Below are 14,371 nucleotides of genomic sequence, written 5' to 3'. Positions count from 1 at the left end.
GAGGAGGAAGGATTTAAAAGTACATACGTAGCTGCTATTTGCATGTTTTGCTAACCAAAAGAGCAGTAGCGTCACTAGGTCAAATTTAGGGTCTGCAATAAAAGTTGGAGTCAGGAAGACGTTTGTATTTGTCTGTTGTATTGGTTGTCACGTGATTAGATCTTACTCAGATGGCTTTTCAGTCCTTTCTGATGTCATTGGGCCAAGATGTTTTGAGTCTAATTCTTGAAGATGTTCTAAAATTGAAGCCCTCAAGAAGCCCTTTGATTACCTAAAGGTCCGTGTCTGTTGTGGCTCCCTACTGAAATCGGCGTCAGCACTAGTGTTGGATCTCCAAACATGGATCAAAGCAACCACTCTCTCCGCCTCTTCTTCCTCTTTTCATTTCCACTCAGTCTTTGGTAGTTAAATGCTGCTTTGCCCTGCATATAAACATTGCTGTAATTGGACTTGCTGCTTGTTTGTGGCTTCTCTGTTTGTTTAGATTGTGTTTGAAGCCTTGCTTAATTAAATTGTGTCCTTAGTGTTGGAATCCCCAAACGTGGAAATCCCACTGGAGGAGTAAAAATGTTGCCCCCACTCATTGCATTGAATATTGGTTTGGGCTGTAAAAAAAAAAAAAAAAAATCAAATAAAACAGATGTGAAGGCTGCAAAGGGCATTTGTACACTCATTCATTCAAACTTGAGTTGCTATGAATGACAGTGTTCACGTTCACCAATAAACAGCGTTAGAAGTTACTTTAAAAGTGGTTAGTTACAGTTACTAGTTAAACTCCCCCCCCCCCCCAAAAAAAAAGTAACTGAATTAGTTATGAAGTTACAAATTATTAAAAATGTACTTCTCTTCAAAAATTGGAGCCTACTGCCCTCTCTTTAACAGAACTTAAAATTCATGTGCAGGTTCACATATTTATGATAAATCTGAATAATATAATTAAAGGCACACATAATACATTATTATTACTATACGAAACTGTACACAAATGTTAACTCTGTTAATGTTGCTGTGGGATGAAGTGAGTCTAGCCACCATTCAAATGTCATTTATTATTGCGGATATTATAATTAGTGTTTGCCAAGCGGATCAATTAAAATAACCCAAAATAGTACATGTCTTAATGTAGAACTTTCAAATATGTAATGCACCTCAACTGGCCATCAAATAAATGACACTTCAATTGTGCTTGGTATTTTGCAACCGTTTTCATTTTCTTCAAGCAATTGATCTAACTGAAAATATTTGTATTTGTAATTAGAAGTTGATGTTGCCAATAGTTGATAGAATAAAACAAAACAACAAATCATTTTATTCAAACATACAGTATACCTATGAATAGCAACATTAGAGCAACTGATCATTTCGCAGTGATCTCTCTTCATTTCTTGGCTGAGCTGTCTACAGTACTTTGTTTTTTTCCCCTCCTTTGTTTTTAAAAATGTTTTTCAATAAAGATGCTTTCAAAGTTTTTGTTTTGCAGTAGGTACATTGCTTTCCACACTGTAGAACCCTTTGGTCTATTTTAATTGAGTTTAGTTTTAATTTGTATTGTGTCATCTGGTTCTAAACAAACTTGGAGCGCTATCTGTGTCGGAGGAATCAAACACGAATCGATCCGATACAACTTACATATGGTTGCTCCGGTTTGCACATAAACAGATGAGGAGATTGTGGACTGAAGTCAAGACAAAGGCCAAAGCTGGAGACTTCGCTTTTGCAGTTGTCATTAACTGTCCAGCACTATCGCGTAATGGTTTCTTCCTCGGCTTGAGAAAAAAATAGTCGAACAGTTATTTAAATACCAACCATCTCTTTCAATTTGGAGGGTGAATCACGAAAGAAAATAAGTTGAAACTAATTTGGTCAGTTTTGAACTTACCAAGATATTTCGAGTGATTTGAGCAAATGGTCCACATTTCAATTTCACAGACTATTGTGGGACTCTGAAGTGTGTTTATAGGTGAGTCCTGAGAGCATAAAGGAACTTACTAGACCACAGAGACTAAATATAAACATTTAAAGGTTGGCCTCTGTGCAAGTCAGTGCCTCCATACTGTACCTCCCGATGCGTTTGTGTATCCCGGCATCTTCTTGCAAATGGGGTTGCTAAGGTTTCCTTTTAAGAAACTGAAAAACATTTTAAAGTAGTTAAACAATATTCCAAAGTGTTCCCAGACCTCATCACTGGACTCACTTCATGGGCACTGATGTTGTTATTGTGGATGCCTATTTGATCTTGTGATGCCACTTGAGGGGAATTAAAGGGATTAGAGGGGGATAGTTTAGCAAAACAAACAGCGAAGATGTGGCAGCCAAGCTTGAACACGGACCACATCGACCAATTGGTGCATGTGATGTTTATTTATTTGTTTTATTCTAGCATAATTTATTCAGGCTTCCTGGTGGATGTCCAACAAGTGTCCATGAGTCTTCACCCTAACTAGAACCTAATCAATCATCAATGCAGAGCACTCCTTGTGAGAAGGTGACCTTTAGTTTTGTGGTGCTCTCACAAGATTGCTATAATGTTGAGCAAACCGCAACATGTGACTGAAAAATAACACATTTCTGTCACCTGTGATGAAAGTCTTGTTAATTATATGTTCCAAAGCAATGACAAAACCCACAAGAATACAATTCTTCATTCAAGCCAATGTTTTTGCAGAGTATACAGTACATACAGTTGTCTTGATGTACGATGCATACTGTATGTCTGTCGTTGTTTTCAGTTTAAGGCCCACCGCACACCGAGCGACGCGGCCGAAACCGACTGTTTTGCGCCATGTGAGGGCTTCTGCCACACATTTTCATGTTTGGCCAACTGTCGGACACTAATGTCGGCCCAAATGCACATGAGCTTTTACGCCACCCACCCCCCCCCCCCCAAAAAACACACACACATTTTCCGGGGTTTAAGCAGACTGAGACCCAGACAGAGGGCAGTAATAGTCAACTATATATGTTTGTAATTTCATATTTAGCTGTGGCTAGAAAGCAAAGCACGGAGAGCTTCTGTCGCCAAAAAAGCACGGGTGCAGTCTATGAACAGCCTCTCAAAATATCCTCACTTTGTCCTTTATCGTTGCCCCTTTGCTTGTGGTTTACTTGACAATACCGACATGTTTTCGTGGTTCAATAAAAGAAATAATACAGTACAGTATATTGCATGTAGAGCCTCAAAATCCCAGAAAAAAACCCAGAATTTCCATTGCAGCACATCGGTAGATGTGCGTTAGTGATCGTTTGGTGTGTGACGCAGAGTCGCCATTTGTATTTCTTTCGTATTAGTCAACCTCACTCGCGTTTGGGAGCACGGTCAGTGTGCGGGCGGCCCGCTGAAGTCATTTCAATGCTTTGTTTCTAAATGCATTGAATATGTTTGAAGAGAAGATAAACTTGCAAAGACAGAACAATTCATCACTGAATTGTCGAGCTATTGCATTAAACTCTTGTTTCCCGATCTCAGTTTTACGTTTTTTTGAGGGCAGGAGTAAAACGGGGCCCAGCTACACACTTGGGCTTCTGGCATGTTTTGTGTTATTTGGGCTACAGTTTTTCCGCAGTGGGCTCCCACGTGAAGCACTGCGAACCTGACGGTTCTGCCGTCACACGCCAGCCCACCAGCTGTTAGCTAATGAGCTAACTGGCTAGCAAGCTAACTAGGAAGCGAGCTCTCCAGTACGGCGCTGGCTCGTCCACCTCACTTGGCTTTGTTTCGTGTGCACGTCCACAAAACAGCGACACTTCAGGGATTAATAGACACAGCGCCAGTCAACTTGTGGCTGTGTGAGTCGCACGAGCCACAGACATGTACTTGATTGACAGCTGCAAGGGAGCTTTCAACAACACCCCCACACAGTCCTACAGCTCGAGAACGGGCTTTATCTTTCCTGATTTTTTTTTCAGTGCTCTCAGTGCCATGAGGCATATTAGGCCGCAATTCCAGTTTCTGTAATCCATAGTTTTTACTGGAGCAGGTGATTGGCCTACTGCCCAACCCCTCACCTGGTATTCCTTGGTGGTCTCCCATCCAAGTACTAGCCAGGACCGACCCGGCTTAGCTTCCGAGATGGGACGAGTTTTCATGGTATGAGAGCCTTATTTTATATAATTGAATAATTGTAATAGTAATTGTAATAATTGTAACGGCACTCTACGCTGTGGTTTGTCAAATTTAAAACAAAAACACATTTTTTGGGGTCCTTTTACAGGGTTTTTAATGAATAACTGATCAAATTGGGTACTAGGGGATCAAGGCTCTTCCCCTTTAAAAGCACGCAAAAATTATTAAAGCTTGTTTCAGTGGTCTCAAAAATGTGTAAAGGGCTTCTGTGCACTAAAATAAAAGAATTTGAAATTTAGGGTCTGAAGTTAAAGAGAGAGAAATATGTATGCTGTATCCGTGTTGAACCGTACACACAGTAATGACTTGTAATGTGTAATTTTTTCATGTTTTAATCAGTACACAGAGGGTAAATATTATTTTGTGTATTATAATTCAGTTGCCATTGTCGTATGCAGCCATGCATAACCATTTTTATGTTATTTATAAAGTTAGCCTATTCGCACAATTGCCTTTCATTTTTAACATACTGTCGCATTGGCAATAATAACAAAAAACATGCCCATGGGCTTTCTGAAAATTATGTTTTTTCTCTATGTCTGTGTGAATTATCCGACATCCAATTTATCCATTTCATAAATTTGAATCGAGGCAACTGGACTTTTCTTGTTTGTTGAATTGTTGTGTTTTCTTGTTTTCCAAAAACATTGAAAATTGACTAAGGCAATTATGTTATTAGGCTAACAAAAAAGAGTGACAATGTTGAGCTAGAGTTACTCGACTAAAGTAGACTGGATCCAAGAAAAATATGCTTTTAAAATTTGTTGTAACGCAGAGAAGGTAAACAGCTCCTTCTTTGTGTGCAATTTCAGTCCAGTGTTAACAAGGACGTAAAGAAATCCAGTCATTGAAGGAAGGAAGGACGCAAGGGCACCTGAAAAGCTCAAATTGTAGACTTGAGGGAGGAAAACGTGACACAAAGCCATCAACATACCTAAACCAAAACGTCAAGAATGATGACGCTTTAATTTAGCAAGGAAATGACCCTTAAAATATAGTTATACACTGTAAAATCAGATTGGTTTAAGCATAGCTAAATATATGTTATTGTTTTGTGGTCACATAATTAGTTTTGGCTTGGCCAGAGGATATAGTGTAGTTGTTGGCACGCGATCCAGGTGGCCAATTGGATGTTTTATTTTTACTTACCTAATGGCCATTTTGCTTCTAGCCTCAAGCTCCACCAAGAGAATATTCTTCATCAATTTGTGCTTGGATTCATGAGTTTGCGTTGTTAGATTTCTCATAATCGAAGATTGACACATATTTTGCCCTCGGTTGTTCAGTCCATATTAAATGTGTGATGCATCAATTAATCAATCCAACATATACTGTATAAAGATGCATTATTTTCTTCAAACTATCAGTCACTATGACGAGGGTGAAATTATTGGAACCGAGCCTTATTTTCACATAAATCTCTGAAGACTCCAATGATTAATTGAGTAATTTCGACTGCTATGTTTTCTGGAGGATGTTTTGGTCTGTATCTCGTCACCCATGCCCCTAAATTCACAGAAGAGTTCTCTTCGTTCCATTTGCTCTCTCGCATTTGTCATTTCAATCGTGTGCTGTCATATTGGGAAAGCCTCAGACATCTCCAGCAACATCTCTTTCTCAGCCAAGATGTTGCAATTAGACTGACCTGAGATAGGAATGCAAGTATTGAGAAACATCTTTGGGTTCGACTTTGAAGCATCATAACAAACAGCTTGTGAAAGTGACAGTGGAGACTCTGAGTTTGAATGTAGTGGAACCTCTGAGGTTCAATAAGTTCCAGTATCCTTGGAGTCCTCCAATAGGGGTGATGCACAACCTCATTCCGCATTCGGACAACAACTGTGACGAAGCACCTATTCAACGTCTATGAATGTCTTTTGTTTTACACAAGATGTCTTCAAGAGCTACCAAAGATGACCATATCAGATGTTTAGGCTTCGGTTGTGTTTACATATATAGTATCATACACGATACGTGTAAATAAATGATATATACAGTACACCATCCATAAAGAAAACAATATTCTAGCAAGTTCGGGTTCAAGCCTTCATATGATCAACCCGTAGTTTTCTCTACGCATACAGGAAGTCCGCCAATCTATTTTCGGGTTTGGTCATGGGATGTTCCGCATGAGGCCCATTTGTTTTGATTTGGACACTTTTTCTCATAGGAAGTCATAGAAATGTGTTTGCTGAAGTTATGCGCCACACCAATTGTCAAGTGTAATTCGATGGATTGGTGATGAAATGCTGCTTCCACAACCAATAATACAATTGAAATTGTAATTCCGCATGTACTGTATATGGGTGGGATCATGGCTTGCTCACTGCACGAAACAGGCCCCTTAAACAAGGTGATTTCAAGAAACGTATAAACTGTCTTATGTTTCTTGATAGCGACTGGCACATCTGCCTCACAGTTCTGGGGACCGGTGTGCAAATCCCGGCCCCGCCTGTGTGGAGTTTGCATGTTCTCCCCGTGCCTGCGTGGGTTTTCTCCGGGCACTCCGGTTTCCTCCCACATCCCAAAAACATGCGCGGTAGATTGATTGAAGACTCATGAACGACTGTACCTCAACGCACCCGGCTGTCAAACTCCTGAAGTTTGCAGATGACACCACTGTCATCGGCCTCATCAAAGACGGTGACGAGTCTACATATCGACAGGAGCTGCGGTGCGGCCGACACAACCTGGAGCTGAACACGCTCAAGACTGTAGAGATGATCATGGACTTCAGGAGGCATCCTTCGCCACAGCTGCCTGGTGTCAACCGTCGAGACCTTCGAGTTCCTGGGAATTACAGTCTCTCAGGACCTGAAGTGGCCAATCAACATTAACTCTGTCCTCAAAAAGGCCCAGCAGAGGAAGTACTTCCTGCGGCTTCTGAGGAAGCACGGCCTGCCACAGGAGCTGCTGAGGAAGTTCTACACAGCGGTCATCGAATCAGTCCTGTGTTCTTCCATCACAGTCTGGTTTGGTGCTGCTACAAAAAAAGGACAAACTCCGACTGCAACGGACAATCAAAACTGCTGAAAGGATTGTCGGTACCCCCCTACCCACCCTTGACTTGCATGCTGCCAGAACTAAGACAGCGTGCAAAATCCTCTCAGACCTTCCACATCCAGGTCCGGCTCCTTCCCTCAGGTAGGCGCTACAGATCAATGCAAACTAGAACTAGCAGACATTCCAACAGCTTCTTCCCTCTTGCTATTTTATTTTGTCTTGAGTTCGTTGTCACATTTCTGTTGGGCCAATTATACATACTCGTGCACTCACTGTGGTTGTCTCGCCATGCTGCACTATTTGCATATCTGTTATTCACCGATACTGGCCACTCATGCCAGAGTTGCATCTGCGCCACTTGTACACTGACTGAGGAGTACCTGCAACATTTGCACAATCAACATTGTCCCAGATTATCGCGCTACTAGTCACTTTAAACTGCATACATTCCTTGAAGTCTCGGCGCCCTTTGCACAATGGTCATTGCACCAGACTATTGCTATATTAGTCATTCAAACTGCTCTAAGTGCTAGAGAACTCTGCATCTTTTTGCACAATTCTCAGAAAAAAATAAAAATAAAATTGTCCCAGCATTACCAGATAACTAGCAACCCTTTTTTGCTCAGTGACTGTTTTTCTCAATGTCTTTATGTCTCAAAAGTGTTCTCTGTCAATTGACTGTCTATTGTCGTACTAGAGCGGCTCCAACTACTGCAGACAAATTCCTTTTTTTTTTTTTTTTTTTTGGACATATTTGGCAAAATAAAGATGATTCTGATTCGGATTCTAAATTGCCCGTAGGTGTGAATGTGAGTGCGAATGGTTGTTTGTTTCTATGTGCCCTGCGATTGGCTGGTGACCGGTTCAGGGTGTACCCCGCCCCCCGCCCGAAGATAGCTGGGATAGGCTCCAGCAGCCCGCGACCCTATGAGGGAAAGAAAATGGATGGATGGATGGATGGATGGATGTTTCTTGATCCTTGGAAAACAGTATTTTGACGAAAACGTGTAAAAGACCCGTTGATTCTATTTGTCAACAATAGTTGCCAGGATAATTTCCGGTGGCAGAACGCCAGTGATTACCACTGACCTGAACTGAAACAATGACAGAAACATCAGATATTTCTTTGAAGAAGTCTAAATTAATCTAACGAAACCTGTGGGTGAGAAGGATAAAGTGTGTAGACGTAGATGGTTTTACAGAGAAGACAGCAAGACTGCCTGGTTGAAGAGTGGACTAGTTGCTTGCTTTTTAGAGTCTTGGTTTCATCATCACGGCATGTTTAGTTAGGGTGCCTTGCTTTTCACCGTCAAAATCTGCGCCAATAATCCAAGCAACAGAAAGCGATTATAGCCTTCTTAGTTAGACATCAGGGAATGAGACCATCTACAGTACCATCGCCTAACAGATAATAAAGCAAATGGCATCCGTCAGCAAAAGAAGCTCTCAATGGTAGGCTAGGCTCATTAACAAAATATGCTAGTATGCTCGTCCTTAGGCGATATGTACCATGACCAAGGTTCAGACATCTCATTTATTTCTAGCTCCTGAATTAATTAGCCATTACCTCAGTGAGCATGTTAACTATGTCTGAATTCCCCCTCATCTATTTTTTTTAATCTATTTACTGTAGATTCCAAGCGCTTTACCTCACGTAGCTCCTTTTCTTCGACTGACATGTCACAGATTCAAATTATGCCGGTAGAGGAAAAGACTTTCTATACAAACCCACAGGAAGAAAATCATTGACAATATTTATGCCATTTCCCCTGTTTTTGCCATCGCTTTGCCTTGGTCAACATATATGGAAGGGTTATTTGACTCGTGGTGCCATTGGAGAACACTTCAGCTTCATGTGAATCATCCTAGTAGGTCATGAATACCAAAACTCTCAATGCACATCTTTCTTCACTGTCATACGAGTTGTAAACATTTGAAAACAAGTGAAGGCACTTATTGCAGTTATCTATTTAGCTCAACTGCGGCTTGTGCTAACGTTCGCAGTGGATACTGACGCCCAAATTCTGGCTCAACGTTGCATCACCTGCTAGCATGGCACAGAAATACTGGGAACTCAGTTATTGTACTACTATTGTACAAATCGAACCCATCAAAAGAATAGCCATCCATTGGCGTCTCAGTGCTCCGAGTGTGACTTGATCTTCTTCTCTCAACACCCCTTGTCCTTCTTTTGGAATAAGGAAAATACATGCATAAGTTCTCATTATAATGTGAAAAATTATTGTTATAACAATATGTGATACTGACCTTTTTTGTGTGTGGCGCCAATATGCTTCCATATGAATGTGTGCACAACATTAGTCTCACACATCTTCTCAAGTTCTCATCCTGATTGCAATACTTTTTGCTTGATATTCAAGGTGATCACATTGTACTACACACCAAGGTCGTCATCTAACTTGAGGAGAAATCGAATGTCCTGTTCACCAAGAATGAAAAAAAACGGTCAATTATGCTCTTGTTTCAATTAAAGGAGTGAGTGAGATAAAACTAGTGTTGTTTATCATTGCTTAAAGTAACGCTCAATATTGAGCAATGTTAATTAGAGCTAAAACCAATGGCTGTGGGAAGGCGTGCTTCCGCAAATGCTTTGTATCTTTCCAGAGCCATTGATCTGAAGACAATTTTTATACCTCTGGCCAGCCAGCTGATTGATCATTATCAGCGGTAAAAGGGGGAAAAAAGAGATGTAATAGAAAAGGAAGAAAAACCAGAGTAGGGTATATGATACCATGGGAGATACCATGGGACACCATTTGTTGGGCATGAACATCCTTTGCGCATACCAAATGCACAAACAATACTCAAGCTACCGTCATAGTTGGCCGACTTCATTTATTCCGACTCATCTCCTCGTGTCACTTTACATATGCAATTTGTATTTATTCTAGCTTGGGCTTTTTTCTAATTTAGTAAAATTATGAATTCTCCTTTTTTTTTTTTAAATTACAATTAATAATTTTTAAAATTCAAACGAGCCATATCTCGATTTCGGACTCGCAATTTGATACTATTATTTATTAATATAATAAATTGATTTGTCAGAGTAGACTGTGACTGTGTTTTCTTCCACGCCTGACTTAAATTTAGTTCGGGACGGTGTCATCTTTGACGTGACTTGAAGTTTTTGGAAGCACTTACGGCAAATAGTCTGGGTCTTTGTCGACGAGACGATTTCCATCCCCAATACTGATTTCCATCCCGCCGAAATTCTTCCATACTGATGACCTAATTGAGCTTGGAGGGTCTGCAATTTCGGGGTTATTTGTAGGAATGACTGTGCTTGCTCCTCTCCTCCTCTACGCTGTATGCTCACGCAGCTGAACAGAACTAGCATTAGCGGTAGCCACGGTTTTACTCACTCCGGTCAGATGACCGTCAGTGGAAAAAGTGAGGCTTGGGTTTTGTTGATATTTATTCTCACAGAAACAGTCACGATTAGTCAAAACCCATCCTGGGCTCTTTTTTCATAGACAGCGTATCGGCGGGGCACAAATACCAGCAGTTACTGATTTTCGTGCAAGCGCAAGGCTCACCGGCGTGTATATTCCGATTTGGCTAACTGGTCTGCGCCAAGCTGTGTGTTCCTGTGCAACAAGGGTGTGTCCTTGGTGATGCGCCCGTCGGATTGATTTGGTGGCAGAAAGTCCCTCTAAATTTAGGCCTGGTCAGACCACGTCTAAATCTTTGCGCAAGGTAGACCGCTGGTTTAATGCGATTTTGATGAATTCAATCGGGGCACAGGCAGCCAGCTAGTGAACTCCGCAGATGTACAGTCGCCAGCGGTTATGACCAGCTCATTCTGTATAGCCGCTCACATTGTCTGTTGCCACACCGGCAAGGAGGAGTAACAATGCTCCACTCATGCACGATTACTCATCGTCCTTTTCCACACAGAGATGTCTCCGTCGAGACTGTCATTGCACCACATTTAAATGGAATGAGAGAAACTGCTTTGATTGGAGGCGAAAAAAGTCGGCAGTAAAAACACCCTACGATGGCGCAGCCCGCCTACTCTCAGGTCCACCGAGCTGCGCTGGTCTACGAAATTACCAACAATAGTCTAACCCGTGCCGAGTGCAAAATTGCACCATCCACCACGCTGGATTTAGGCTGGTAACGAAAATAGGGACCCTAAAGTTAATCCATTGGTGCTCATTTAACTTGCTGGACGTCACATATGACGTTGAGTTCTTTCTTCTTGTCCACCCAAAAATGGGCACCTTGCAATGTCATTTTAGCCATTATGGACACAGCTTCACATACAGTACTTCTATGTTAACTAGTAGTCGATTTCCAGCTCAAATCCCTCAGCAGAGAGTGGCGCATGTGTGGAAAGTGCTTTCAGTCGGACCTGACCATCAACATGCAATAGAAATCTGTTTTCCAGTTGCATTTTTTAGTCGTGTTAGACCAACCGTAACAAATGTGACAGTTGTTAATAATAAATAATATACGATTGAGATTTACTTAGTTGTCCTGTACCCAGTGAATGGCCATTACTACCAATCATTCACCAAAGAATAATCACCAGATGTTTTTTTTTTTTTTTTTAGATGATGAAGAACATTTTGCACAGCTGCTTCCATACTTTTGACAAAGTAGTACTATTGTAAGTTGACTTTTGAGGACCAAAGCAGCTGTGTAATGATGTCATGAAATGTAATGCAGCTACTTTTGAAGTTAAGCTTTAAGGCTCAGTGGCCTGTGTAAGAGCAAAGAGAAGCTTCGTATGTCTACGGAGGGAACATGATACGGGTCTTGGGGAAAGGCTGGAGCAGACTAAAGGAACACATGGACTTGTACTGACGGACAGCTACCGGCTGGTATGAGCCAGACTTGGAATAATTAAAAATCAGTGCTAAAAGCAAGTATAGAACATAGTAAAAGTGTAAAAGAAATTTGAATAGAAATAGTTTATGCATAGTCCATGTCATTGTGAAATGTATAATGAAGTTGTGTTTTCAAACTGAGAATAACTTATGCTGGCTCGAGCCCTGCTTTAAAGGTTCTTGTCTCTTCTGCATGTTTACTACCTCACTTTCTTGTTTCTTCCCCTCTCGCTCTCTATTCACCATTTGTTGTCCCAGCTCACTTGAGGCCCTTTGGGCTTCGCTCTACTTAAATATTTATCAAAAGAATTTCAAGTGACATGCAGCCTCTATTTTAACCAAGGTAGAATACCCGCAGGTACAGACAGACCAATGCATCCAAATATGTTCAATAGACACGTATGTCGACTGCAAAGCTGCCCATGTATCTGAGTGGGAATATGAATGTTGGAAAGAATACTTTAAGACCCTGTGAAAGTGAATTGAGAGATTTGCTTCTAAATACATAATAAATGTTTGAAGATATTTGCTGAAAATGTGCAAAGACTGAGAAGTATGTAGTATTCAATTGTGGAGTATGAGTGTTAACTGTTTTTCACCATTTCAGTTTTTCGGATATTTTTGTGGACGTAGCACTTTGGTGTCCGGCAAAAAGTCACCCTACCTCCACTATCTTAGAACTTGAGCCCCTTTGTTTGCATCAGCGTTTCTCCGGTGTAATTTTGATGTGCAGTTAGCTAGCTAGCTATGCCTCCAACAAAAAAAATACATCTTCCCTTTGGATAGTCCGCTGGTTAGAGTGCCTTGTTGCCTGCACGTCACACAGAGAGAGTGGGGAGATTTTTTTTTTTTTTATATAAATCCGACTTGACAGCAAGCATGTGGATAGTGGCTTTGGGCTAGCATGGCCACTTTAGACTGCCTCGTTGTGGCGGTGTGGCAAAGCCCTACGACGTCCCGGTAGGCTATATTCCAGCCACCGGAAGTTTTGAGTGGTTACATTTTCGCAGCTCTTTTCTCTGGGCATAAGAAAGATCCACGAAGTAGCATCCATTTTCCAGGACTGTTTGATGGACAGTTGAACCAGGCGTGGTGTCGTCATATTTGGCGGACTCGCCAACAGCCTCTGAGAGCAGAGACAATCATTTGATGTTTGATGATTTTAAAGCCACATTTTATATACCTGGCGATTTTTTTTAATCATTCAAATGTGGCAGGGTTGTTCACACCACTCTTTGCGGGGTCTCAAGACATTCACCTTCACTTTACAGGGACTTAAATTGCCTGAAGTAATATCATAACTTCAGCAGTGTGCATGTTTTACTTGTTTATAAATGTTAAAATTCTATGTTTACATCAATAAAATATGATTACAATTGCTGTATACACAGAGAAACACATTTATTGCGAGTAAGAGGCTGACATGACTCACATGCAAGTAATGGTTTTGTGAATAATTTATCAGGTGCGGTTTGGTCCTCAGAGAGCAAAACATTACCATCCAAAGGCCTATTACAGCTGAGTTGCAGGCGCACGCTTTCAAATAGTTTTGCCCCCAAATTACCAGTGTGTTGCAGATTTTCCATCTGTTCGTACACATCCGTCAACACGTATATGGTACTCATACGCAGTCATCGATGCTCGGACCAGATGAGTGATGGGTCTTGTGTTTTTGTTCGTGAGCAAAACAAAAGACTGGAGCTGGGCAGGCAGAACTCTCGGTCTCTTCACCCGTCCTTCTTTCGGCTCCTTTTCTAAGCACAGCTACTGAGACACATCCATCATCTCATTGCCAGACATGGCCATGGACACAGAATGCTGTTTTTGTTGGTTTGTTTTTTAAGATCTAGGGCAGAAATATGATCTCTTGACACTTATCAGCCTTGCTTTGCCACTGTAGCCCCTAAATTATGCGTAGAACTGCATGCAGACTGTGTATTTAAAGGAAAGTCTTTATTGACATGGCTATGACGTCTAATTCCAAATTGAGTGCCGATATCGAGTATTTTTGGACTGTCTATTTACATCGACAGGCAAGACACCCAGGTCCAATATCACTGAGCTTACATTTACACCTGAAACAACCCGCATGCACACATGCCAGAAACAGATAAGTAATCACTCACCAAAACTAAAACGATTGGCATTGGGGAAATAGGTTCAAAAGGTAGGTAACCTCGGCGTTAACTTTGGCCGCTGTCGGGCATTTTGGGATATTTCATGGCCAGCGTACTTCTCAGCTTTCACTGCAGTTTGGATTTGTGTAACTTCGGTGGACGTGTGGGTGAGTATTCTGTATGTCATCGATTGGCTCATTTTGTCAAAAGGCTAAATCCAATCTGTCCGCTTCAATCTGATTGATGCAAAATTTTCATCACGTTTTGACCGAGGC

The sequence above is a fragment of the Phycodurus eques genome, chromosome 2, assembly GCF_024500275.1.
Source record: "Phycodurus eques isolate BA_2022a chromosome 2, UOR_Pequ_1.1, whole genome shotgun sequence".
In the NCBI taxonomy this organism is placed as follows: Eukaryota; Metazoa; Chordata; class Actinopteri; order Syngnathiformes; family Syngnathidae; genus Phycodurus; species Phycodurus eques.
This window is presented reverse-complemented; position numbering follows the sequence as displayed.